Source organism: Schistocerca gregaria, chromosome X (genome assembly GCF_023897955.1).
Source record: "Schistocerca gregaria isolate iqSchGreg1 chromosome X, iqSchGreg1.2, whole genome shotgun sequence".
In the NCBI taxonomy this organism is placed as follows: Eukaryota; Metazoa; Arthropoda; class Insecta; order Orthoptera; family Acrididae; genus Schistocerca; species Schistocerca gregaria.
The window spans coordinates 259896962-259920461 of NC_064931.1; the positions used below are offsets into that span (position 1 = coordinate 259896962).

At 44.2% G+C, this 23500-nt stretch overlaps 1 protein-coding gene and 1 pseudogene across 1 annotated transcript in view; both read right to left on the reverse strand.

The window, feature by feature from the left end:
- LOC126299157 (protein suppressor 2 of zeste-like) overlaps positions 1-23500 on the reverse strand; it is a 443886-nt gene that overhangs the window by 173838 nt on the left and 246548 nt on the right. The window lies entirely within an intron of this gene.
- On the reverse strand, positions 22800-22917 carry LOC126299728 (5S ribosomal RNA; annotated as a pseudogene).

Here is a 23500-nt window from a genome sequence, read left to right on the forward strand (position 1 = left end):
GTTTAAACTCACAAGAGTGTTCCTGGAGCCACTGTGTAGCAATTCTGGACGTGTGGGGTGTCGCATTTTCCTGCTGGGCTTGCTCAAGTTCGTCGGAATGCACAATGGACACGAATGGATGCAGGTGATCAGACAGAATGCTTACGTACGTGTCACCTGTCAGAGTCGTATCTTGACTATCAGGGGTCCCACGCCCCACACCATTACAGAGCCTTCACCAGCTTCAACAGTCCCCTGCTGACATGCAGGGTCCATGGATTTATGAGGTTGTTTCCGTACCCGTACACGTCCATCCGCTCGATACAATTTGAAACGAGACTCTTCCGTCCAGGCAACATGTTTCCAGTCATCAACAATCCAATGTCGGTGTTCATGGGCTCAGGCGAAGCGTAAAGCTTTGTATCGTGCTGTCATCAAGGGTACACGAGCACACCTTCGGCCCCGAAAGCCCATATCGATGGTGTTTCGTTGAATGGTTCGCACGCTGACAATTGTTGATAGCTCAGAACTGAAATCTGCAGAAGTTTGCGGAAGGGTTGCACTTCTGTCACGTTAAACGTTTCTTTTCAGTCGTCGTTGGTCCCGTTCTTGCCGATGTTTTTCCGGCCGCAGCTATGTCGGAGATTCGATGTTTTACGGGATTCCTCATTTTCACGATACACTCGTGAAATGATCGTACGCGAAAATATTCACTTCATCGCAACCTCACGTTCGAATTCACATAAAACTACATAACCTGCCATTGCAGCAGCAGTAATCGATCTAACAAATGGCTCTGAGCACTATGGGACTTAACTTCTGAGGTCATCAGTCCCCTAGAACTTAGAACTACTTAAACCTAACTAACCTAAGCACATCACACACATTTATGCCCGAGGCAGGATTCGAACCTGCGACCGTAGCGGGCGCGCGGTTCCAGACTATATCGGTCTAACAAGTCCGCCAGACACTTGTTGTCTTATATAGGAGTTGCAGACCGTAGTGCCGTATTCTGCCTATTTACATAACACTGTACTTGAATACGCATGCCTGCGCCAGTCTCTTTGGTGCTTCAATGTATTACGACATTTACAATGAAGAGGACAGATACGCTTGGAGCCAAAATTATATCGATCAGGAAGGTGTGTATCCGGGAACAAGCCATGAGAAAAGTCACACATCCAAAAAAGGTGAGCCTGGCGGTAAATGCCGATTTCAGCTCTAGCACGCAAAACACAGAAATTTCTCATCAGAGAAGCGGGCCAGGTTGGCATAGCTGAGAGCCGGCTGGTGCGCAGGAAGACAAGGGTTGGGAGAGGCATCGGGCGGCCGTGAGACGTACGAGCATTAATAAGCTGTAATTACAGGCGGCGGTATCACACTCATTACGGAGCTTGTCCCCTGAGCGGTGCGTAATAGCCGACTCCGCGATTTATGGGTCGGCCGGCGCCGCCACCGCCGCAGCTAGCCGCCACGGCCAGTCCGCGCCTCCAACTGGCTGACGAACGCTTCACTTGCCTCTGCTTCAGGTACTGGGCCACCACAACAAACTCTGGAGTGCTGCAATTCTGCAAACACTTACTTGCACTTGTACTAATACTACACTACTGGCCATTAAAATTGCTACACCACGAAGATGACGTGCTAACAGACGCGAAATTTAACCGACAGGAACAAGATGCTGTGATTTGCAAATGATTAGCTTTTCAGAGCATTCACACAAGGTTAGCGCCGGTGGCGATACCTACAACGAGCTGACATCAGGAAAGTTTCCAACCGATTTCTCATGCACAAACAGCAGTTGACCGGCGTTGCCTGGTGAAACGTTGTTGTGATGCCTCGTGTAAGGAGGAGAATTGCGTACCAACACGTTTCCGACTTCCATAAAGGTCGGATTGTTGCCTATCGCGATTGCGGTTTATCGTATCGCGACATTGCTGCTCGTGTTGGTCGAGATCCAATGACTTAGCAAAATATGGAATCGGTGCGTTCAGTAGGGTAATACGGAACGCCGTGCTGGATCCCAACGGCCTCGTATCACTAGCAGTCGAGATGACAGGCATCTTATCCGCATGGCGGTAACGGATCGTGCAGCCACGTCTCGATCCCTGAGTCAACTGATGAAGACATTTGCAAGACAGCAGCCATGTGCACGAACAGTTCCACGACGTTTGCAGCAGCGTGGACTATCAGCTCAGAGACCATGGCTGCGGTTACCCTTGACACTGCATCACAGACAGGAGCGCCAGCGATGGTGTACTCAACGACGAACCTGTGTGCACGAGTGGCAAAACGTCATTTTTTCGGTTGAATCCAGGTTCTGTTTACAGCATCTTGATGGTCGCATCCGTGTTTGGCGACATCGCGGTGAACGCACATTAGAAGCGTGTATTCGTCATCCCCATACTGGCGTATAACCCGACGTGTTGGTACGGGGTGCCATTGGTTATACGTCTCGGTCACCTCTTATTCGCATTGACGGCACTTTGAACAGTGGACGTTACATTTCAGATGCGTTACGACCCGTGGCTCTACCCTTCATTCGATACCTGCGAAACCCTACATTTCAGCAGGATAATACACGAGCGCATGTTGTAGGTCCTGTACGGGCCTTTCTGGATACAGAAAATGTTCGACTGCTGCCCTGGCCAGCACATTCTGCAGATCTCTCACCAATTGAAAACGTCTGGTCAATGGTGGCCGAGCAACTGCCTCGTCACAATACGCCAGTCACTACTCTTGATGAACTGTGGTATCGTGTTGAAGCTGCATAGGCAGCTGTACCTGTACACGACATCCAAGCCTTGTTTGACTCAATGCCCAGGCGTATCAAGGCCGTTATTACGGTCAGGGGTGGTTGTTCTGAGTACTGATTTCTCAGGATGTATGCACCCAAATTGCGTGAAAGTGTAATCACATTTCAGTTCTAGTATAATATATTTGTCCAATGAATACCCGTTTATCATCTGCATTTGTTCTTGGTGTAGCTCTTTTAATGGCCAGTAGTGTAATACTACTACTACTTTGACATATAAGGCTAGGCCTGTTCTATCTACCACGCTTATACAATGTGCAACGGGTATATGTTCAGATATTTTGATATGTAGTACCTTAACAAATACACACATCCGTGTGTTGGTTTCTTTTTCTCTCTATCAATCAGTCTTCCCGCAAAGATGTCACATAATTTAGTATCTGATGTTTTTGCACGGTCGTAACTCAACCACTTACGTGGACTACATCTGTCAGTCTAGCCTAACCGCTTTGCGTCCATACGTCCACAGTTTAACACCTGTCCTACTGCCCGCAGCAAAATGAGCATTAACAGTTTGCTTTTCCCACATGTACTTGGAGATACAATCCAGCATAAAAACATATGACTATAACAGCTATAATTAATATTAGTCTGCAAATGACGTAAACACTAATGTAATGGTGTTCAGTGTACCATCGTGAGTCACCAGTAGAAATATCTGCACATATACCAGTTGCACACAGGATAAATTTTGCGAATGCATCAAATCCACCTCCCACTTGGTCATCATACGCTGATGGGACTTCAACTATGGCTCACCGCAAGATTGAATTCTGCCTGATGGCGTAGTGGGCACGTGGCGCAATAAGAAATTATACAAGGTGAGAGGAGACGAACAGAGAACAAGCCTATTGACGATACGGGTCCCAAATGGGGATATCCACTGACATAAACGACATCGACTGTATACCTGCACAGTAGCGTGGAGGGTTTTCTCCTGATTCTCCAATGCGCTGAAATTATCCTTAACAGCAATGAGAGGCATCCAAAGTCTGCACACGATACCTAAATCTACATCTACATGACTACTCTTCAATTAAAAATCAAGTACCTGGGCCGAGAGTTTACTGGACCATCTTCTGATTATTTCTCAAAAGCTACGCTCTTCACAGAGCGCAGGAAAAACAAACGCTTAAATCTTTCCGTGCGAGCTCTGGCTTCTCTTATTTTATTGCGATGATCGTTTCTCCCTACGTAAGAGGGCGCCAAAAACATTATTTTCGCATTCTAAGAAGAAAAATGGTGATTGAAATTTCGTGAAAAGATCTCGCCGCAAAGAAAAATGCCTTTGTTTTTAATGATTCCAAAGCCAACTTATTAATGATATCCGTGAAACTCTATCATCTAATTCGTTATAATACAAGACAAGCAGTCCGTCTTTGAACTTTTTCAATGTCCTCCATCAATTGTATCTGATAGGGATCCCATATCTTGTAGCAGTACTCCATATGAAAATAGACAAGCGATGTGCAGACAGTCTCTTTTGTAGACCTGTTGCATCTTCGAAGTTTTCTGCCAATAAAACGCAGTCTTTCGTTAATTTTCCCCATAAAATTACCTATGTAATTACTCCAGTTCAAGTTTTCGTAGCTATAACTCTCGAGTATTTAGTTGAATTGACAGCCTTTAGATCTGTAGGATTTAACGTCCAACCGAAGTTTAACGGATTCCTTTTAGTACTCACGCGAATGATCTCTCAAGTTTCATTATTGTCAGTCTTCTCATCGCACAGGTATGGTGTGTAAATCATTTTGAAGCCGCGCGGAGTGGCCGCGAGGTTTGGGGCGCCATGTCACGGACTGCGCGGTCCCTCCCGCCGAAGGTTCGAGTCCTTCCTCGGGCATGGGTGTGTGTGTCTTTATTAGCATAAGTTAGTTTAAGTAGTGTGTAAGTCTAGGGACCGATCACCTCAGCAGTTTGGTCCCTTAAGAATTCACACACATTACTCATTATTCATGTAAATCATTTTGCAAGTGGATTTGATCTACTGATTACTTTACTCGACAGTAAATGACAGCATCACCTGCAAAGAATCAGACTCACTTCTCCCAGTACCTCGTCTCCTACCTTCCAAACTTTACAGGAGAGCTTCTGTAAGGTTTGGAAGGTAGGAGACGAAGTACCGGAAAAAGTGAGGCTGTGAACACGTGGTATGAGTCGAGCTTGGGTAGCTCTGATGATAGAGCACTTGCCCACGAAAGACAAAGGTCCGGAGTTCGAGTCTCGGCCCGGCACACAGTTTTATCTGCCAGGAAGTTTCATATCAGCGCACACTCCGCTGCAGAATGAAAATCTCATTCTAGCTTCACACTTGTCGGTTTCGTCCCGTTAAGACTAAGATAGTGAGTTCCACGCCCTAGAAAGTTCTGAATCGAGTCACAAATCTCGTCCGATACTCAGTAAGCTCGTATTTATTCACTAAATGATAGCTCATAACTCTATCGAATGCCTTCCAGAAGTTACGGAACATGGCATCAACCGGAGCAAATTTACTGTATGTCCGGCGCTCTGCACTTCATGGGCGCACAAAGCGAGCTACGTTTCGCACGATCTCTGTTTTCGGAAAACATGTTGGCGTTAATAGAGTTCGAGTTCACCCCGTATACGAAGCCTGCAGCTTTCGTGTCTCAGACTGCACACTCACATTCTCCTCATCATCTGATGGTCCGCGAAACATTCCACAGTAAATTACTACCGTTCTTTTACCGTGCAGAGAGAAGTGCGCTGTTTTACGTGGGTTTCCAGACAAGCCACCTTGTACCCAGCGCCCTCTAGATAGGAAGTCGGCCAGTAATTTGTATTTCATTAGAAGGCGTCGCCCGCCTGCCGCCGTTCGCTTGTCGCGGCTAGCAGGTACGCGGTCTCTGGGTCGGCGGAGCGGCGCATGCTCAGACGCGCTCCCCCGCATCTCGGCTCGTATCAATCACACCGGCGGCAACTGCATTAATCAGCCCCCGCACGCCGCCAGCAGTGCGCTTGTCGACGCGCCGACATCCTCTGAAGGATCGCCGCCGGCTTAGTCCGCCAGGCACGGCTTGCCTTAAAATACGCAGAGAATAGTGCCCACAACGGGACTCCCGTTTTGTTTGTGATTTTTGAAAAATAGAAAGTATTAAAAACATGTTTTAAAACATAAAATACTTATTTTACAATGTTGTGCACAATTTACATCTTACTCTTAGAAAATATGATTAAAAGTTATTACGAAACAAGTTATTCACATTAAACCTCCACTTGGCGAGCATCAAAAATAGTTGCCAAAATCGGACCCCTTAAAAAGAATAAAAATAACAGTAAACAAAATTCGAAAAAGTATTAAATCAGAGAAAACGTAATGTAGTTTCAATGTACAATAAAACATCTTCCAGAAGGCTACAGAATTTCTCTGTGTTTCCTTTGTTGAAGCTACGAGCCCCGTGTAGGTGTATTTCTAACGGTTTGGTTCTGTGTCCTTTAAGAAAAAGACTAACGCAGATTTTCCTAGCAATTTCGTCTTTGAAAGGATGTTCAGTGTTGCTTCTTTCCTACAACTGCTCGGCCATTCTTCACAAATCATTACGAGTAAGCAGAAACAAAGAAGCTTCCGTAGTAAGACAAAAGTAAACAAGCTCTTCTTCGAGATCTTAACCCACAATTGGACAACATCATTAAGTCTTGTTTTTGAAATACAGGCCTTCTTCCACCTCATCTTCTTTTCTGAACTGCATTAATAGTTTTAGTCATTTTAGACAGACTCCACATTCTTTGGTCAACCTTCCCCATTATACCCTTGCAATCCGCAAGAGAATAACACTGTGTACTAATACAGGCAGAATTTAAAAATGAAAACTAAGGTTCAAAAATGGCTCTGAGCACTATGGGACTCAACTGCTGTGGTTATCAGTGCCCTATAACTTAGAACTACTTAAACCTAACTAACCTAAGGACATCAAACACATCGATGCCCGAGGCAGGATTCGAACCTGCTACCGTAGCAGTCGCACGGTTCCGGACTGCGCGCCTAGAACCGCGAGACCACCCCGGCCGGCGAAAAACTAAGGGGTGCGGTTTAAAGCAACTGGAGTGGTCCGGTTTACGCGACTATGTCCTAAATTTGTTAACCCAATTACTGTTTAAACAAACATGTAAATGAAGCTGTTTAATCGTAAACATTAACTTTAAATTCATTGTTCAACGACACAAATACGCTGAAAAGTTTATCTGCTAATATCCAAGATAAATAATAAAAAACGAAATAATAAAAACTTTCTCCTCTGATGTGATGGCGAACTAGGAACTTTGCTACATAGTGGTAGAAGTCTAAACCACTGCTAACACTTCGTCTCATTACAGTTCAGGAGAATGCAGAGCTAATAGTCCAGGTGGTCCGCTATAGGAAGACGGGGAGAGGGAGGTGGGGGCGGAATTCCAATTTAGGTTACTTCACGCTATCAACGCGTGACTAACAGTAAAAATGATATATGTTGAAAAAAATGGTTCAAATGGCTCTGACCACTATGGGACTTAACTGCTGCGGTCATCAGTCCCCTAGAACTTAGAACTACTTAAACCTAACTAACCCAAGGACTTCACACACATCCATGCCCGAGGCAGGATTCGAACCTGCAACTGTAGCGGTCGCGCGGTTCCAGACCGTAGCGCCTAGAACCGCTCGGCCACTCCGGCCGGCGATATATGTTCCAGACATATTGTAAGGTACCCATTATTTCCAAAGTACATTTTATTTCGTTATTATCGAGATTTACAATTTATATCGTGACTGCAGGTATCCTTAGCAAGCTCAGGCAGCACTGCAGAACGCATAGCAGGGAGTAAGATTTCAGTTCTGACGTTGGCTGAAGTAGCCGCTGGAACATCTGGCGTTGCCAGAAGACAAGGAGTGTGGTGCTGTGTCTAGCTGTGAGAAGGCAGTTACGCCAGTGTAACGATACGCGGAGAAACCACAGCCATTCTGAGGCGAAGCAAGTAAATTCGTTTAATAAATATTTAATAATGAAGCTCATTTTTTCCACTACAGATATTAAAAGAAGCCTACTGGTCATAAACACTTTCTTATAACAATATTACGACGCAAGAAAACAGTGATTTTTAGTAAACAGATGAATAATGTTTAAGAATTTTACAAACATGCAGGGTGTTAAAAAAGTTTGATATTCCTACAGGAGGTTGCATTGATCAAAACTAGAATGAAAGATCCTATAATGATTTGTCGGGGAACCAATACCTGTTAATGTATGGGTCAATCTGTCCTCTCATTCCCATCGGTCCCTTACGTAGAAGCAAACACCATAAGCAATGCTGCTTGTGGGTAGAAAGCATCCTGACAAATCCTTCAGCCCTTTTTCGTAGTGAATCACCCACTCATTCAAATACACCCGTCTCCATTCGGATTGCGTCACAAGCTCGTGTAACGTCTTCACGTTACCCATAGACTTGGCACACACCAGTGCATACTAATGTCGCTACACACAGAAATCCAACGGATTCAGATTCAGTAAACAGAGAGGACCTCCTCGACCGATCATGGAACGTCGCGGTGACGTACTGTCGCACGATCCGTAGAAGGGGTGGATTAAGAACGGTAGTCATTTTGCTGCAAGGGCATCCTTCTCCAAGAGTGCTGGTAATCATCGCATATTACTCGCGGCACACAGCGCATGTTCATCTGTTTGGTAAATTTCAAACGATCCTGATGCTCTACTTCCAAGACTTATCGAGGAAAATTGTAAATTTGTGGTAAGGTTTTATGGGGCCAAACTGCTGAGGTCATCTGTCCCTAAGGTTATACACTACTTCATCTGAGTTAAACTAACTTATGCAAAGGGCGACACACACCCATGCCCGAGGGAGGACTCGAACTTCCGACGAGGGAAGCCGAGCGGACCGTAACAAGACGCCGAAGGCGCGCGGCTGACCCGCACAGCAGACTGTCCGTGGCTTTGATCTGGCCACGCATACGTATTGTAATTATTTACTTGTCATCTCTATGGAATCGCGCCTCATTTGTAAATAAAACGGAAGCTGTGTACTCCAGATCTTGGCCCATACGAAGGTACTGGTTTCCGGACATAAGTTATGAATATAGGAAATTTTCTTTTAGTTTTGAACAGTATTATCTCCTGTAGGAATATGTGTGACTTGTTTAAAGACTCCGTACATTCAGTTACCAAGGAAGAAGAGACAACTGTTTGTATTAGAAAACGATAGAACTTTACAAGAGGTAGTCATACAGCTTTAACCACCACCTCGAAAAATCGAGCTGGGAGCCTGGATCTCGGTGATGGTATTATTTTGTCTCTACATATTCACCCTACAATGCGACACGCTTTTTCCCAATAATTATGCCTCGGGGGACAACTTGGTTGTAGATGTTTGCGGTTTTGGTGTTCCCGAAACGTTCCGTAATTCTGGAAACGCGCTGCACTATTCAGTACGCTAAAGTATGGCACAACGAACAATTTGCTTCAGACGTACTGTTGCACTCCGGTGAGTGAAAAATGCCAGACCTCCTGCGCGTCACAGCAAATGACATGCAAAAATGATTCGAACCGTGGAAGAAATGAATGGAGAGTCGTATGTATAGATCTCCGCGGACAAGTAAACTCGTATCCGCAGCATTCGCAGATATTGCAATTCTGTAAATCACTGCAGCTCCGATGGTACGCTAGCACCTGTCCTGCAATTTCGTCTGTTGAAGCCAGATCTCGTAATTTACCATCCACTGACCACAAATGTAAAAATCGACCATAAGCATATTTTTGCTACAACATAGCCTGGCGACTACTGACACCTATGAGGGCGTACTGAAAAGTAATGCCTCCGAGTGAAAACTACAAGCCGGCCAGTGTGCTCGAGCGGTTCTAGGCGCTTCAATCTCGAACTGCGCGACCGCTACGGTCGCAGGTTCGAATCATGCCTCGGGCATAGATGTGTGTGACGTCCTTAGGTTAATTAGGTTAAAGTAGTTCCAAGTCTAGGGAACTAATGACCTCAGATGTTAAGTCCCATAGTGCTTAGAGCCATTTGAACCATTTTACCACAACATCAAATCATGTAAAGCGCTACGCTTCTCAATGTTATAAGCGGTGCATTGTGCACTTCTAAACATATTTAAGAGAAACGTTTAGAGATTCACTGATTCTGTATCATACATTCTTTAAGGTGTCTGAGAAACACAAACGAGAATCAAAAGATGCAGTTACTGTTCCAAAGCATGGGTTGGCCTAGAATATTGTTCAAGTCGCTTTCTGGCTACTACTGATAGTTGCAACACTAACATCTGTTCATGCAGAAGGAACAGGAATGACTCAGACATAGGGACAGCTACTGATACGATGGAAATATGATGTACGTATAGTTGTGCGGAAAAGCAGGAATAAGAGTATGTCGCCATCTTTAGCCCTCGCTAACATCAACAACGCTTATCCTCTCCAGAACACAGGGCATTCCGGACTACATACAGGCATTCCGTTCCGAATGGGTATTAATAGTGACTTAAAACAAGAATAGTTGTTACCATCGATAACATGATTTAAAGAGAAGAAATCTTATAAAAATACTGACAATATCCAAGTTATCCTAGAGTGGCGAAAACTAAAATCTGAGCTTAAAATTGACGAACGATTCAAATTACGAAGAACCAAGATTAGGGCAGATAGACTGCTAAGCTTTAGGAGACGACCTAGCCATTCTATATTAGGAAATGCAAATAGCTCAATAACAAACAGAAATTCCGGAAGAAACAGCAAAAGGAATAGGTCTCCAAATACCATTCGAAAAAAATGCACATCTAGCAGCAGCCTGGCGCCCAAGATTCTAAAAAATAAATACGGAAAAATCGAGAGAATTATTCAGTTCAAATATTTAGGCGAATCATGCCTGGACGCTGGCCGGTAAAAGGAAGATTGTATACGAAATTCGTTATCACAAAATGGAAGCATCTTTCAGACTTACAAAATATACGTAAACAAGGACGTAATTCAAAATATAACATATTCATCAAAGCATGGCGTCTTTATGTGGCTGCAAAACGCATGTCAAACAAAAAGACAAACATCGGAGATATCTAAAAGGGAGAACGAAAATGAATAGGGAAAGTTTTGGGCCAAATTATACCAAATAACATACAGGCTAAGGCCAAATAAAAGGAATGAAAAGTAGAGAAATACAACAAAATTTACTGAGAAATAAAAAAAACACAGGTTAAAATTTCATGAGTATGTGAAATGTATGGTCTCAGCCAGATAAACTGGACAGGCTGTGGATTTCCAAACCAGATAAACTGGACAGGTTGTGGAATTCTACGACAGTCAAAGAAGATCTAAAATTCAAACAGTAAATCTAATCAGCGCACTAAAAGGAGACCTGAAGGGTCCAAGAATAAGACGAAATTCTATACCAGAAAGAAGACTGATCAGCGCAGTAAAACAAGACCTGAAGGGTCCAAAAATAAGACGAATTACTATACCAGAAAGAAGGAAAAAATTAGGCAGAAAATTCGCTACCGACTGTTGGCCTGCCGGAAAAGAATACGACAACCGGAACAGCTTGGCTTGACGAGAGGTAAAGAGCCAGTTGTGAGAGAATTAAAGTAATATGGGCGCAACGAAGAATTCTGAAAATACCGTTTCCTGTACCACCCGTGGTTCACTAGGACCCAAACTTGAGTAATAACATCGACACCATGTTTTAACTTTTACCTATAAAGTAATTATTATTACGGATATACCTGCCGACATCCGCAACGGTATGGCCTTTGATCCGCATAGCAAAAATTACTGCTTATCCGCAGACGTCTACAACTATACGGCACGTTTAACATATTTCATAGGCACACAGATACTGAAACACCAGAATCGTTCATTTTATGCCGTATCTCGTGCATATCATCTTGTGACGGAGCGTAGGAAGACGTCTATAATAACTGTTCGTCCAGCCTCGCACAGCGTTAAGAGTCGCAAAAGTGTTGCGCACTAGTACGTCGCGACAGGTAGTTCCTTAGTAACGCAAGCATCTCGTTAATGTGTCGGTGTAACTCCTTTGTTTGTATCAGCCTTTTAATTCGAAATTTTCTGTATTACAGACCCCCCCCCCCTCTCTCACTCTCTCTCTCTCTCTCTCTCTCTCTCTCTCTCTCTCTCTCTCTCTCTCTGGATCTATTTATGCCGCACAGTAAACAAGATTATCCGTGCCAAACAATGCATATGACAGATACGAGCCGGATGAAAGGTTTACGACTAGAACGATGTAGACTGCAGTTAAATAAACGCCGACAGTCTGACAGTGGGGCCTTTAGAAGCTGTGACTGACATTCAGTAGGAGACCGCGTGTGGTGATCTGCCGACAACTTGATGATCACGGCGTGAGAAGGGACGCGGCCGGCGTGGGGGAAGACTCGGGAGGCAACAGCAGCAGCGGAAAAAAAAGAAGCGAGCAGGTTTTCTATCCTACTCGGCGAAGGTAGGCGCAGACGCAGAGACTGCAGGGACAAACAGGCGGTTCCAGCGGTCGATGGCGGTGGATTTCGGACTTCAGGAAGTGAACGGCTAGCCAGAAGCAGAGTAAAGAGTGTACCGCAAGTCATCGTAAGCGTACGCAATCGAGGGAGCGATGTGAATCGAAAAACGTAGACATAGGCAAGATCAATCACCCCACTATCAATGGCGAATACCAAAGGCTTCAGAGAGTAGCGAAACTCCTGGGCCGCGGATTTACAGAGACCCTCGCGTCAGTAGACGGGCCCTCGTTGCACGCTCGCGGCGGCAGGCTCCGCGGGAGCAACCTACTGCCGTGGTAGGAAGCCGGGGTATCTCTGACCTTTCCTCCATATCGACAGTCAGGCTGGGCGGATACAAATGACTGTCGGACACGAGCAGACGGCTGCTCTTAAACATGCGCGACGCGACCAGTGCATTCCGCCGTTCTCGTCGCATTACCAGTCATCAGCATATCCTTCAACATTTTGAGACGCAGGGACGACTGGTCTACATCTATATCTACATGGATATTCTGCAAATCACATTCAAGTGCCTGGCAGATGGTTCATCAAACTACCTTCGCAATAATTCAATATTACTCCAATCTCGTACAGCGCGCAGAAAAAAGCGAACACCTGTATCTTTACGTGCGAGCTCTGATATCACTTATTTTATTATAAGGATCGTTTCTCCCTATGAAGGTTGCGTCAAAAAAAAATAGTTTCGCATTCGGAGGAGAAATTTGGTGATTGAAATTTCGTGATAAGATTCTGCCACAACGAAAAACGCCTTTGTGTTAATGATTTCCACCCCAAATCCTGCACTATTTCAGCGATACTCTCTCCCCTATTTCGCGATAATACAAAACGTGCTGCCTTCTTTGAACTTTCTTCATGTATTCCGTCAATCCTATCTGGTAAGGATCGCACACCGCGCAGCAGTATTCTAAAAGAGGGCAAGCAAGTGTACTCTAGGCAGTCTCTTTAGCAGATCTGTTACATTTTCCACGTGTTCTGCCAATAAAACGCAATTTTGGTTAGCCTTCCCCACAACATTTTCTATGTGTTCCTTCCCATTGAAGTTGTTCGTAATCGTAGTTCCTAGGTATTTAGTTGAAGTTATGGCTTTTACATTTGACTGATTTATCGTGTAACCGAAGTTTAACGGATTACTTTTAACATTCATGTGGACGACCTCACACTTTTGGTTATTTAGTGTCAATTGCCAATTTCTGCACCATACAGATATCTTTTCTAAATCGTTTTGCAATTTGTTTTGATCTTCTGATGACTTTCCCAGTCGATAAACGACAGCATCATCTGGAAACAACCTAAGACGGCTCCCCAGATTGTCTGCTAAATCGTTTATATAGATAAGTAACAGCGAAGGGTCTATAACACCACTTTGGGGAATCCCAGAAATCACTTCCGTTTTACTCGATGACTTCCCGTCTGTTACTGCAAACTGTGACCTGCCTGACAGGAACTCACGAATCCAGCCACATAACTGAGGCGGTATTCCATAAGCACGCAATTTCACTACAAGCTGCTTGTGTGGTACAGGCTTCTGGAAATCTACTGAGTAAAGATCTAGTTCTGTTTCACAAGAACGATGTTTTCTAAATCCCGGTTGACTGTCTGACAATAGACCTTTCTCTTCGATGTTTCTCCCTATGAAGGTCGGCGTCAAAAAAATAGTTTCGCATTCGGAGGAGAAAGTTGGTGACTGAAATTTCCTGATAAGATTTTACCACAACGTTTACCACAACGAAAAACGCCTTTATTTTAATGATGTCCATCCCAAATCCTGTACCATTTCAACGATACTCTCTCCCCTATTTCGCGATAATACAATACGTGCTGCCTTCTTTGAACAATCTTGATGTATTCCGTCAATCCTATCTGGTAACGATCCCACACCGCGCAGCAGTATTCTAAAAGAAGACAAGGAAGCGTACTCTAGGCAGTCTCTTTAGCAGATCTGTTACATTTTCCACGTGTTCTGCCAATAAAACGCAATTTTGGTTAGCCTTCCCCACAACATTTTCTATGTGTTCCTTCCCATTGTTGTTCGTAATTATAATTCCTAGGTATTTAGTGGAAGTCGGTCGATAGGACACAATCTGTTTTTTATTGGCAGTAAAGAAGCAGCCACGACGTTTACTGTAGCCTGTTTTACGTGTGAATGCTGAAGATCAGGTTGGTATATCGTGTAATTATTGAGGAGGTACTGAATCGAAAAAAAAAGGTTCAAATGGCTCTGAGCACTATGGCACTTAACATCTGAGGTCATCAGTCCCCTAGAACTTAGAACTACTTAAACCTCACTAACATAGGGACATCACACACATCCATGCTCGACGCAGGATTCGAACCTGCGACCTTAGTGGTCGCGCGGTTCCAGACTGACGCGCCTAGAAACGCTCGGGCACAGCGAGCGGCTACTGAATCGGATCGGGGATTAATATATGGCACAACTTGACTAAACCAAGGGATCGGTCGATAGGACACAATCTGAGGTATCAACCTATTGTCATTGTGATACTCGAAGGAAGTGTGGACGATAGAAACAGGAGAGCGGGACTAAGGGATGAATATACACTAAAGCGTCAAAGAAACTGGTATAGGAATGCGTATTCAAATACAGAGATATGTAAACAGGCAGAATATGGTGCTGCCTATATAAGACAAAAAGTGTCTGGAGCAGTTGTCAGATCAGTTACTCTTGCTACAATGGCAAGTTATCAAGATTTAAGTGAGTCTCAACGTGGTGTTACAGTCGGCGCACGAGCGATGGGACACAGCATCACCGAGGTAGCGATGTAGTGGGTATTTTCCCGTACGACCATTTCACGAGTGTACCGTGAATATCAGGAAACCGGTAAAACATCAAATCTCCGATACCCACAACTGAAGAGAATAGTTCAACGTGACAGCAGTGCAACCTTCCGCAAACTGCTGCAGCTTATAATGCTGGGCCATCAACAAGTGTCAGCATGCGAACCATTCAACGAAATATCATCGATATGGGCTTTTGAAGCCAAAGGCCCACTTGTGTACCCTTGTTCAGCACAAAGCTTTACGCCTCGCCTGGGCCCAACAACATCGACTGTTGATGACTGGAAGATGTTGCCTTGTCAGACAAGTCTTGTTTCAAATTGTATCGAGAGGATGGACGTGTACGGGTACGGAGACGACCTCATGAATCCATGGAGCGTGCATCTCAGTAGATGACTGTTCAAGGTCGTGGAGGCTCTATAATGATGTGGGGCGAGTGCAGCTGGAGTGATATGGAACTCCTGATACGACTCTGACAGGTGACACGTGCGTAAGCATCCTGTCTGATCACATGCATCCATTCACGTCCACTGTGCACTCCGACAGACGTGGGCAATTCCACCAGGACTGTACGACACCCCACACGTCCAGAATTGCTACAGAGTGGCTCCAGGAGCACTCTTTTGTGTTTAAAGTCATCCACTGCCCACCAAACTCCCCGGACATGAACATTATTAAGCATATCTGGGATGCAACGTGTTGTTTGGAAGACATCATCCCAGGGTTCATGCTGTCAATTCCTTCCAGCACTATTCCAAACATTAGTCGAGTCCATGGGACGTCGTGTAGCGGCAGTTCTGCGTGGTCGCGGGGGCGATTCACGATATTAGGCAGGTATACCAGTTTCTTTGGCTCTTCATTGTAGTTAAAGAGATTGAGACGGACGTAGGTTTCAGTAGTTATTCGAAGATGAAGAGGCTTGCACAGAGCAGAGTAGTATGCTGCAGCAAACAAATCTTCGGACTGAGGACAACAACAACTAAATAATTAATATGAATTTGTAACATAAACCTAGTTAAGTTCATGCTTATGTTAAACAATCACTATATTTAATAATATAATGCAAGGATTTCTTTTATATGAACTCAACGACGTAACTTAGTTTTTTTTTTCTTTTGGATGTTAGTTTCGATGTTCGACAACAGTAAGTCGAAAGACGTTACAGACACACGGTAATAAGCACGTCGAAGAATTTCTCTATATAATCCGTAAGTTTCTATATAACTACACACACTCTCACTTCACTTGGACGATACACAAGTCGCCAGTTTCATTGGTGCTTACGTCTTATACGACGACGAATAACAAACAATGCTGCAGCAGCTCGATTTTTACGTTTAGAACGACCAATCTGAAAGGCGGACCTCGTAGCACAACTACAAAAGCTGCATATTTTTGTAGCAGCTGTGACGCCTCGCTTTTATTTTGGAGCAACTTCATTCACACTACAACGACCATTTCAGTCGCGGACATCGAACGGAGCAAATCGGCGATAGTAGTGTGAGGGCGGATGAAGTACATCTTAGCGCCTGGTAGCCAATAACGGGACGATCCGCTCTGAGCGTGGCTGTTGACCTTAACGCTTAGACTGTCGACGCTGGTGGCAGCCGGGCGCCCGACGAGACTTCCTGCGGGAGCAATTACGGCGCCAGGATGGCTTCCGGCGCTGCAGCCGCCAGCCATCGATCCTTGAGCACGCGCGCTCCGAGGCTCTAGCCTGCCGAGTCTAGCCGGCGCCATTACCGGAGATGAGCTCCGCTCACGTCTTAAATGCCGGCTCAACTTCTAGCCACGACCGTCACAGCTACCGGTATTATGATCTCGTTTTCCGCGGTGTAAATGCTGACGTCAGTTGGTAAAGACAAAAGAAATTTTTATTTAACATGCAAAACAGCTGTTGCTGTATCAGAGCTAGGGATGGGAAAAACCGACCGGTTAAAACCGATACTGATATTTTAGTTCCGAATAACCGGTATTTTTCGGCGTTTGTTTGGTCTCGGTTATAACAGGTGTTCTTCATTGTTTACTAATAACCGGATACGAAAAAAATGGAATATTAATTAGCCATAGACGCAGTGCTAAGTTTTTTCGTTTTTAAACAAACCATTTTCTGCACTGCTTTGAAAAATTGCTTAACTACAGAAAATGGGAAAGAGTATCAGTTTTATTTTAATAACAATGCCGACAGAAACGAGAAACAAACACATGGCATTAGAAATGGTACAGCGTTGCTGAGACAATAATGTACCTTTTTACCGCGGCGCGGCCTATTAGATGGTAAGCGTGTGCATGTAATCTGCAAGACTTGTCCTGTCTGGTTCAAATGGCTCTGAGGACTATGGGACTTAACATCTGAGGTAATCAGTCCCCTAGAGCTTAGAACTACTTAAACCTAACTAATCTAAGGCCATCACACACATCCATGCCCGAGACAGGATTCGAACCTGCGACCGTACCAGTCGCGCGGTTCCGGACTGAAGCGCCTAGAACCGCTCGGCCACCACGTCCGGTGTACTGTCTGGTCAGCTTAGTAGATTATCACTTAAGTCGTCGGACATCGTTTGTATTACAGAATGGCACCATCCCTAGTCTGGAAGTATTTTATGAAGTGCTATATCATTGAAGTACAATGTTCCATTGTCGTTAAAAGATTAAAAACGCGAGAAGCCAACACAAACTTGTGACTAAAAATTTAAACAACAATTCATTCATAGTTACAGTAAAAATAGATAGCACGTGACCTGCTGCCTGTGTCTGCATAACGTGCCTTTTCTGCTTGTAGCTCTTGGAAATGGACAAATTAACACGAAAAATAGAGTTCTTCAACCTCAATTTCCACCCTTTAGCACGGACTACTCGTAATGTCCAAATAATGCTATGATCCCCAATCACAACATGATTTTTGAGCAGAGTTTCCAAAAATTAGCATCAATAGGAGAAAACTGGTGATTTTTTGTGGTAGTCAACCACTCAACACTTTTCGACAAAAGCAGTGAACGATATACGGACAACTTTTTTTTTATTTGCCTATTTCGTTTAATATTTTGATTCAATATATCTTGAAACTGAAAGAGAAAAAACTGTTCAATCTTGGTTCGATTTCTGCGTTCATTACAGGAAATAGTAGGAATAAAAAACCGAAAATCCGTTATTTCAGAAATTAGTTATTTCGAGCGGTTTTAACAGCCCGGTTAAAGTGTTGTTGAAAAAAAAACGATATAACCGAAAACCGGTTGTTTCAGCTATAACGGCCATCCCAAACCGGAGCTACAAAGAAACGGTACGGAGGTATATATGCATGGAGCAAGGCACATGCTTGGATTGTGACGAATGACGAAGTTGACTAATTGGCACAGAACGCAACAATTAATGGGATACAGGAGCGATGCATTTTAGTGCATGATATAACTACTGTAGTGCTAGACACACCCGAAAACGAATAGAACATGGCGTGGGAGAGCAAAGATCTGCACAAGAGCACCTGGTACAAACAAATCCATCCACATTTACCAAAGACTCAATGGTACGACCTAAGAATCCTCTGTATTTAATTATGTATTATTGATAGTGTGAGTCAAATTTATGTTTTAAATTCCTGCCCGCATCTCGTGATCGTGCCATAGCGTTCTCGCTTCCCACGCCCGGGTTCCCGGGTTCGATTCCCGGCGGGGTCAGGGATTTTCTCTGCCTCGTGATGGCTGGGTGTTGTGTGATGTCCTTAGGTTAGTTAGATTTAAGTAGTTATTAAGTTCTAGGGGACTGATGACCATAGATGTTAAGTCCCATAGTGCTCAGAGCCATTTTTTTTAAATTCCTCAGAATTAGACTGATGGCTTCACGGGATAGGAAGAACTGCAAGTTTGGATTGGCTGTATTGGTGAATTAAGAGGCCAATAAATAAATCAAAGAGAATGCGCCGAGAAAAAACTCCTCTAGTCCTTGCGTTTTAAGGACACACACACACACACACACACACACACTCTCTCTCTCTCTCTCTCTCTCTCTCTCTCTCTCTCTCTCTCTCTCTCTTACAAAACTCAGTTATAAGCTTGCTCAGTGCTTCTCAACCTTTCAGTACTCGTGACGCAATTTTGTGTCATAATTTTAATTCCCCCTCCCGCAATTTTGAGTATTTTGACGCTAAAGCTACAAAATTACAAACCCTACAAATTACCAATAATACGTAAATGTATTGCTATTTTGCCACACTGATGCGCTACATTGGCAAAACCAGAATCGATGTTCTTCTATTGCTCTCTGTCTTACAGGTAGCACGCGAAAACATCGGGTGCTTCAAAATGAATATCGGGATTTCAGGGTTTTTTATTACTTTACATTACTACATTTGTTACATTATTACATCCCACTTACAATTATAAATAATACATCAAATGAAAGAGCAACTCATACAGTTTTGTTTGTCTACGTGGTACAAGCTCTGAAGCATACAGTTTACAGATTACGTGCCAGAATTGTAAACGAAATATTGCAGCATGACAATGAATATTTTCTAGAGTGTGCCGCCTTCAGTCATGACATTTCACCTCAATGGAAACGTGAACGATCATAATGTGAGCATCTGTGGGTCAGCACATCCCCAGGAGATGGTACAGTTGCAACGACACTCCCGGAGGAAAGTTTATGAGCCTTTGTTGTTCGGTGACGCAGCTGTAACTTGTGTTTCTTATCACGAAGCGCTAGAACTACGGGCAGGGTGGACTGTCCAGTTTTTTGCAGTGAAACAAGAGCATTTAGTACGCTATAGAAAATTTCAATTTCGTACCTTTGCGAAACGGGATTTTTTGCGTTCGTTGCTTTCAAGTAAATTTTCTTTTCTTTTCGATAAGCTCGCGCCTCCCATTTACAAATATCATTCGCCCCTAGGGGGGAGCGCTCCACAGATTGAGAATGCTGGGCTAAGCTAATGTAATAACAAAAATTGCGCTATTCTCAATGGAAATAAAAATGACTTATTATCTTTCTGTTTGTATCTGCTACTAGACGTAACCATGTACAATAGTATACTGTTTTAGTGCCGCATACGCACAGACGTAAGATGTATTACTGTCGACATGTACCAACAATATGCACAGACGCGCCAAAGGAATTGGTGTAGGTACGCGTACTCAAATACAGAGATATGTAATCAGGCAGAATACGGCGCTGTGGTCGGCAAAGCCTATATGCGACAATAAGTGACTGGCGCACTTGTTAGATCGGTTACTGCTGCTGCATGGCAGATCGGCAAGATTTAAGTGAGTTTGAATGTGATGTTATAGTCGGCGCACGAGCGAAGGTACACAGCATCTCCGAGGTAGCGATGACGTGGGGATTTTCCCGTACGACCATTTCACAAGTGTACCGTGAATATCAGAAATCCGGTAAAACATCAGTTCTCCGACGTGGCTGCGGCCAGAAAAAGATCCTGCAAAAACCGGGACCAGCGATGGCTGTAGACAATCGATCAACGTGACAGAAGTGCAACGCTTTCGCAAATTGCTGCAGATTTCAATGCAGGGCCATCAACCAGTGTCATCATGCGAACCAACGAAACATTATCAATATGGGCTTTCGGAACCGATGGCCCACTCCTGTACGCTTGATGACTGCACGACACAAAGCTTTACGCCTCGCCTGGGTCCGTCAGCACCGACATTTGATTGCTGATGACTGGAAACACGTTGCCTGGTTGGAAGAGTCTCGTCTTAAATTGTATCGAACGGATGTACGTGTACGGACGGGTAAGGACACAATCTTATGAATCCATGGATCCTACACGTCAGCAGGGGACAATTGAAGCTGGTGGAGGCCCTGTAATGGTGTGGGGTGTGTGCAGTTGGAGTGATATGGGACCCCTGATACGTCTAGACAAGACTCTGACAGGTGAAACGTAGGTAAGCTTCCTGTCTGACCATCTGCATACATTCATGTCCATTGTGCAAGGGACAATTCCAGCAGAACAATGTGACACGCCTCACGTCCAGAATTACAAAGCGGCTCGAGGAACACTCTTCTGAGTTTAAACACTTACGCTGACCACCAGACTCCCCAGAGACGAACATTGTTGAGCATATCTGGGATGCCTTGCAACGTGCTGTTCAGAAGAGATCTCCATCCCCTCGTACTCTTACGGGTTTAAAGATAGCCCTGCGTTAGTCAGGTTTACCAGTTCCTTTGGCTCTTCAGTGTATTATAATGTAAAAGGAAGTTAGAAGCTTAAGATAGGTGCCTGAAAATGACTAAAGGTCGAAACTGGCCAAACGCATGAATAATAAAATAACGTAATACAGCCTGTCTGGACCATGTTTTAATTCACAAAACACGTTCAGGTTGTGAACCACCACAAAAATAAATTTTTACAAACTTAGTGTATGGCTTTACCTCTCAGATCCGCTTTTCACGATGCATGTCTTCACGGATACCTATGTCGTAGAATTCTACATTTTGGCTGTCGCCATTCTGGAACTGCCTGCCACGCAATGGCTTCTTTGTCCAAGGAAAGAGGAAAAATTCACTGTGTGAAACGTCACGAGAATTTCATTGTACCGTAGACTGCCCTCGGAAACGTGCACATTTCCCTAAAGATAAGGGAAGTATTAAATCTTGGACTGGCATTCGACGAAATAGGCACACTTTCGATGCCAGTCAACAGTTCAATACAAATGCCGTAGCTTAGATGTTAGTATCACTAAACTAATTTAGTTCTTGTCTTAGGAAGTTGTTAACGTTATTTTAATTCATTGTTCAATCTTCGTGCATTTCGCTTCAGTTTTCTGATGTTGCGACGTACCTGTGCACAACAGCATCAATCGCGAAAAGCCTCATCGAACTTTCGTTGTTGTTTACTAGGTCATTTATATAACTGCACAACGTAATGGTCCTAAAGACACCCTGGGGCACGCCCATAAACATTTTTATGTCTGATGACTTACCTCCGTTGAGAATGTAATGCTGTCTTCTGTTTGCTAGAAATTCATCGATCCAATCACACAGTTCGTCTGATATTCCGTACGCTCGTATTTCGTTCATCAGGCAGCAGTGCGGAACTGAATCGAACGCCTCCCGTAAGTCACGGTCACGGCACCTACCTTGGCACGTGAATCTACTGCTTTCTGTGTCTAGTGGACGGACGGAGCGAGCTGGGTTTTACACGATAATTGTCTTCACAAAAGACTTCCTGTTTTCATTCAAGGCTGCAGTAGTTCTATCGACCACCTTGTTAACGGAGAGAAAAATAGCACGTACCGCGCAAACCATTTCTTTCGACTGACCTCGATCGAGAATTTATAAACATTTCCACCCAACGAACTTGTGTCTGGATGTAAAGTCTTTCAGTATATGCGACATGCAAAAACCAATAGTAGCAACAAATAAAGTTTTAACTCCTATAACTGAAATAAATAAAAACAATCAAAACCAAAGCTCACAACGACCAATCATACAAGAGAGCGTTGCCTGAAGGTGTAGAGACTAAACTAAAATAAACTCCTCCCGAACAGGCCATGACGGCCAAATGGTGCCGACAGGCGTCATCAGATGTGGATATGGAGGGGCATGTGGTCTGCACCCCCTCCCACCCCACCCCCCCCCCCCCCCCGCCTCTCTCCCGGCCGAATGTCAGTTTACGAGACTGGAGCGCTACTTCTCAATCAAGTAGCTCCTCAGTCTCACATGGGCTGAGTGCACCCAGTGCGCCAACAGCGCTCGGCAGACCGGATGGTCACCCATCCAAGTGCTAGCCCAGTCCAATTGCGCTTAGCTTCGGTGATCTGACGGGAACCGGTGTTACCACTGCGGCAAGGCTGTTGGCTAAAGTGTAGAGACAGCGGGTTAAACTTCGGCGATTACGTCTCGTGTGCTTGGATGACTTCCCGCCTGAGAGTTACCACTCTAGGGCTGTAAAAGTAACGACTAAATTTTACACTGCATGTATTCCGTTTTGTCGAGACAAATATCTGTTGCTTGCGTTCTTTACTCGTTACTTAATGCTATTTCTCACAAATGCTTGTTGGAATTCGTCGTTGACCTAGTCCTGCCTGACACTCTGCATTACTTCATAGCTCTTCTCTGAAAACATCGCAAATTATGCTTCTGTTCGGCTACGCAACGACAAAAATGTACTCAATTGTCGTCAGTCTGAACTGATACGAATAGCATAACGAGTCGTCGTAATATAAAATTAGTCTCTTCATTCAACTCAGACCAAACTTTAATTTTAAAATCGAACAGCACTGTTTGTAAGAAACGTAATTAGGTCGAATTAATTAACTTTGTATAACATGGTTGGAGAACAGCTACCTTTGTTGTCACAAAATTATTTAAAAACAGTCTTGATCACAGCCGATGTTAACTTCTGTCCGGTTTCGCCGTTTTAATTTCGGGCCATCATCAGA